Below are 6,000 nucleotides of genomic sequence, written 5' to 3'. Positions count from 1 at the left end.
TATGAGCCTGCTTCTTCCTCTCCCACTCCCCCTGCTTGTGTTCCCTCTCTCACTGGCTGTCTCTATCTCTGTCGAATAAATAAATAAAATCTTAAAAAAAAAATTCTAGTTAACAGAGAGTATAATATTAGTTTCAGGAGAATTTAGTGGTTCATCACTTCCATAAAAAACACTCATTGCTCATCACAACAAGTGCCCTCCCTAATCCCCATCACCCATTTAGCCCATCCCCCTATATTTTTGATAGGTACCTCACAAGATCCAAGTGAAGGATTTTCCATACCACTCTTTGAAAAATGTGACCTGGAAAGACTGAAGTATTGGGCAGGTTGCCAAGATAGAGACTCTGATGTGCAGAGGGAGGCTGAAACTTGGTTATCAGAGTCAGATCACACCATCAATGCTCGGCTGGAAGTGATGTCCTAGAGTCTGGGTTAAAGCTCCTTTTTTATTCATGTCCAAGATCAGATTGGTCTTAAGGAGTAGGGCGGGGCTGAAGCTACACAGAGGAATGCAAGTGGTCAGACTGAAGACAATGAAAAGCCCAAGAGTCTAGAAGACCGGCAGTTCCTACCACTTGGTGCTTCTCTCACTTCTGTCTCCTGGAGACTCTGCAGCCAAGTGGAGTATGGCTCTCCCCTCTCAAACCAGCCCGGATTTAGGTGTGGAGAAGAGCCATTGTCTCTCTTCTTAAACTTGCCTGCATAGGTACCTGATACAGGAAGATTTTCTGAAAAGATGCCAAGTGGAAACCAAGAGGAATGTGGAGGGTAAAACTACCTCGGGTTGGGATTATGGGGACACACCAGATAACTCTCCAGATTTACAAGTGAAATTGACTTCTGCTCTGCCAATGTCAAACATCTGTGAGTAAAATGACTTCCTGGAATTCACTTAAAGGAAAGAGTACAGCTGCAATAGAAATCAGTGATTTCCAGTTTAACTGACCATCAAGATCTGAGAAGCATTAAGATCCCTCCCCAAAAGACTCCCATTTCAGTAAGTCTCAGGTGAAGGTTTAGAATCTGTGTTTTCTTACACACACCCAAGTTGGGAGCCACTGTACCAAAACACATCAGAAAATTGACACATGCCTGAATTCATCTTTGTTTTATCAAGAGTTTAGAACCTGAAGATTCTAATAATTAATTCTATGCTTATTATCTACTAGAGCCAACTGCACACTTTTCCAGAAGTGTTAGGAATGTTAGTGTTTTCATGACTTCAGTCATAATACAAGTTGAACTATTTTCACTAGAGTCCATCAACAATCATTAAATTAGTATTTTGTGAGTTTGTTGCTGCTTTTGTCTCACCCAATGATCTGTAGAAGACAACTATAGCATGACTAAAATTTTTGCATCAGACAATAGTTTCCAGAAAGGGAATGGACAAGGTCTACTGAAGAATACAAGATCAAAGGAAAGAACCCCTGGCAGCCCCAGGGCCTCATGAAAGTCTAATCTTTAGTAAGAGGCCAAACTGCAAAGTGTAGACTTCATATAACATATTCCTTTTGGGATAATGAAGCCTTCATTAGAAGGGGGGAAACGAGCATAGAGTGACATGGTGTAATTATAATAGGCTGTAACCCTTAAGTGAGGAGATAGTGGCAAGGCTGACACCAGTAATGACCACCAGCTTTCTTTAGAACTTTCCCTCAATTAAGAGGAGATGGTAAAGCAGAGGGAGAGAGGGACAGCCAGGAAGCAAACTTTTGTTTTTCTGTCTAAAAGAAAGAAATGCTAGCTGAGGAAGCTATGTTCTTGAGCTAAATATAAGAGCTGAGAACACAAGAAATAATATTTCATTTTCAGAAAGCTAGATAGATGTTAAAAGTTCACCTAGCAGAGATTTTAAGCAAAGTAGCATCAAACCACTTCATTTTTGGTTACTTTTAACACAGACTGGAAAGCCCTGTGATTCTTGGAAGAATTATGTAGCAGTTGAGAGAATAGTGTTATAGAAGACTGTCTTGTTTTTTTTGTTTTTTGTTTTTGTGGGGGTTTTTTTGGAAACTACTAGTTACCCCCTTTCCCCTTCAACCTGCCAAACCCATCTATATCCATATGGTTACTGCAGGTTTTCCCTGATAGTATAATATTACCTTGTCCCCTGGTTACATTTGATCAGCCCTGGGGTGGGCATCTGACCCAAGCTGAATAACCCCTTCTTCTCTGAGAATTTGGAATATGTCTAGGAGATTCCTGCTTGTTTTAGTTGCTTGCTTGAAAAGAAGTGATGAATTCCTGAGAAATGAACACAGAAACTACCTGATGTCACAACTAGAAAACGAAATCAAGTCTTCAATATGAAAGAAAAAAGAAACAGATGTAAAAAAGAGAAGCAGAGACAAGCAAAAAAAAATATCAGGGGCAATATACATCCCTGTGCTAATTATTCCTCAGGTGGGGACATGCTGTTCTACTTCATGCTAGTCTGGATTAGGCTTTCATTATTGCCATCAAGAGATCTCTAAATAATGTTGAGGAAGAATGCTGTCGGAGGATTGGACAAAGGGATCAATGTCAAATGCCTAGGAAAGAGAAAGGACTCTAAAACTACCAGAGAATTGCACTCCAAAATGAAATCAGTTGAGTAGGGCTGACATCAAAAGGCAAATAAAGTTGTTGGTAGAAAGCAAAAAGGAACCATCAGGCACAAGCCACTTATGGGGAAGCGACACTTAAGAAGTTGTGTTACCAGTGGGTTGGCCAGATTGGAAAGGCTTAAAATAGATATGCTTGATTGAGGTAGGTAAAGTTCAGCATCCACATCTGAAAATCAATCTCCAGCTTCTGACTGGAGCAGAGGAAGAAGTGCTACACTCAGCGTTTAGAAGCTCTCGATGCCAGTAAAATAGAAAGAAGACGGTCCCAGATGGGGTTTAGGTGCTATCTTTGCTGTGGTTGATATCTTTTGGTTCATCTGTCTCTTTTAGATATTAGGAGGTTTTTCTATATACATGAGAAGGATATTTGGTGGTACATATGTATTAATCTCTTAATGATCTCCATTTGCTGAGATTGAGTTGAGTCTACCTTTGAACATGGTGATACTTACTTAATCAGAAGGATAATGAAAGCACAGGAGTTATTAACAGCCTTCTAGGGATGGACCTTGAAAATTCAAGGCAGTTATTTATAACATATGTCTCCGAAGGCATATGTCACAGATGGTCCAATTTAACTCTTGTCATATAAATTTATCTGGTACTAAGCATACCAAAATGGTTCTGTGGATTATGGCAAAGTTAAACGTGAACATATATTTAATCTTCACTCCTACAGATTATCGTTATTTTAACCACTATGTTAATGTGTTAAGAATACCTAAGGTGATCAGTTGTATTGACAAATCAATGAAGTTAATACAATATTTAAACTTAAATAAATGGAATTTTTCTGTTGATGGACATGAACATCTCTTAGATTTTAAGTACAGAAGGATGAGTGTGTAAAGTGTTAATGAACCAGAGCATCCCATATTGCTAATATTTTGTGCTTGACCTCTAAGTTTACTGAGAAAATATCCTAAGATGAGGATATTCTGTGTAAGGTTATTTTAGGATGAAAGAGAACTGAATTTGGGTAATGAAGAGTAAGGATAAAAATTCTGGGTTTTCAGTCTTAATGAATTCAAGCAGTCAGACTCTCTGAACTTCAATTTTTTAAAAATGAGATCAGATTATCTTTCCAACCACCTTAGCAGGGTGGCAGTGAGGAAGCCAAACAGCACTGGAGAAAGATTTTGCAAAAAAGAGAAGCAAATACAAATAAAAAGGGCGGAAAAAAGAGAAGACCCACCCCTAATCTCAAAAGGTCTCTACATTTCCAGCTAACTACCAGGTTTAAAACTACTAGAAAGCAAGAGCAGAAATAAACAAAAAAAATTGGAAATCCACAAATGGCTTTAGAGGTAGACAGAATAGGAAGAGCTTTTGTGATATTACTTTGGATGTGCCAAGATGGCTCCTCTGATTAAAACCAAAATAAGACGATCTTGTGTTTTTACTTAATAATTCCCCAAGTCTCCAATTTTTTTAGATTGTTAAAATGTAATGCCAATGTAAAAAATAACCTTTATTAATCATTTACACTTTAGTTTAAATAAGTTAGCATGTGCTGAGTACCTACTGTGTTCATGAATGTAATTAAGCTACAAAGAGCTATAAAGAAGACCACGATACAGTCTTTGCTTTCAAGGAGCTCACAAGTCTAATGGGAGAATCAAACTCATATGTAAAGCTTTGCAATATGTAATGTGATTAACTTTATAGAAGAGCAACCTGCAGTGAAAGCAAGCGGAAGGGAGGCAGAGCTAGGAAAAGCTCTTCTTAGAACAGGCTTTCTAGTTGAAGGTAAGAGATAAGAATTGCCATGAGGAAGGTAGATATCCCAGAAAAAAAAAATTCCATAAAATGTAGGACAGTCACAGAAAGGGAAACAAAGCATTTGGGAAAAATGCATTGTTTTGTCAGTAGTAATATCAGTGGTAACTTGAGGACAAATTCTGGAATATTTGGGTCATAAGCTATTCACGAGTTATCATTTCTAGGTTCCATTACTGCCTGCTCGGTCACAAAAGAAAATAATGTCAAGAGAAGTTTTCAAAAGGAGAACGGGGAAATTGTGGGTGACTATTTCTGAAAGCTGAAAATTTCAGTTGTAATGAAGAAAGCCAACAGGAAGTGAGCACCTAGCTAGCAAGGAAGGGAGAGAAGCCCACTTTCCATAACATGAAGGGGCTGTATGTTCTTTGAGGGATTTCAAATGCCCAGATCTCTTTTTACCTGAATTTCTCCCAGGTACATGTTGTCCGAGCAGGAAAATAATCTTGAAAAATCGAAAACTTATATGCTAATTTCAACGCCATTGTTTTATTTTCAGGTGACTATCTTAAAAGAATAACTCTCATTTTTCCCAGATTACTTGCCATTAATTTTCACATTAGGTAAAAGCCACTGACATCTCTATTTCACAGTTTGTCATATGGAATCCTGTTGCTACCGCGAACCAGCTAAGAACTCATGAAACTTCTCTTTAGTGGCCCAAATGCAAGTGTCCCAATTTCTAGTATTTTATAATAATTTCTTTGCTGAGTTGCCAGATTTTTATACCTCCTTGCTTTTCAATTTCACATATAATTTTTCTTGGATAAAAGAGGAAAGCCCTAGAGAATTTTCCTTGTTCTCTACTGCTTGAAGAAAATAGAATTTTAAAATAGCTATAGGTTGCCCAATGGAGAGAGAGCGAGATGAGTAACTTACAAACAGTTACAGCTCTTCTAAAGATCCTAGCAGTGTACTCATTATTTGCATTCAAGTTTTTTAAAAAATTGCAGAGCAAATAGAACTTACATCCATCTGAGGTAAAACATTTCATTATATTTTATTATCCCCAAATCAATTCCTAAAGCAATGTGTGAATTAAAATGTTTTATCCGGCGTTTTCAAGAAACCAATTTAAAATTACACAGCTTATAACAAATTGCCAGAAATATTGCAAGCAGCCATTAATTTACTCCAAACCAATTAAACTCTACATTAATACATGCAGTAATATACATGCACTTGTTCCTAATTTCCTTTTGTAATTAAGCAGTGGTACAAGGAATAGCTTCACTTGACAAAGAATTTTAATCTTCTCGTTTGATCTTCCCTTGTCCTCTCTGGCCCCTAAGTGGCAAAGGTCACTTTTTGCAGCATCCCCCTCTTCTTTCATTTTTAAGAGCAATTTCTTTTAAACACTCAAATATACTACATAGTGAGTTTCTAGCTATCCTGAAATTGCCTTGTATTTGGGGGACATTCCTTCCTTGCATCCAGAGAAAGGAACTCCCAGAGGTTATGGAAAGTATATATACATGTTCCAGAATTTGACGTCAACAGTATGGGGAAAACAAACATAAAGGGCACTAGTTTATAGTCAAGATCAGTATGGATTAGTCAGGGTCCTTCAGTGAAACAGAAGTGAAAGACTGGATGATGCCCACCCACAC

The sequence above is a fragment of the Ursus americanus genome, chromosome 4 (assembly GCF_024610735.1).
Source record: "Ursus americanus isolate L20-20 chromosome 4, mUrsAme1.1.p, whole genome shotgun sequence".
Lineage (NCBI taxonomy): Eukaryota > Metazoa > Chordata > Mammalia > Carnivora > Ursidae > Ursus > Ursus americanus.
This window is presented reverse-complemented; position numbering follows the sequence as displayed.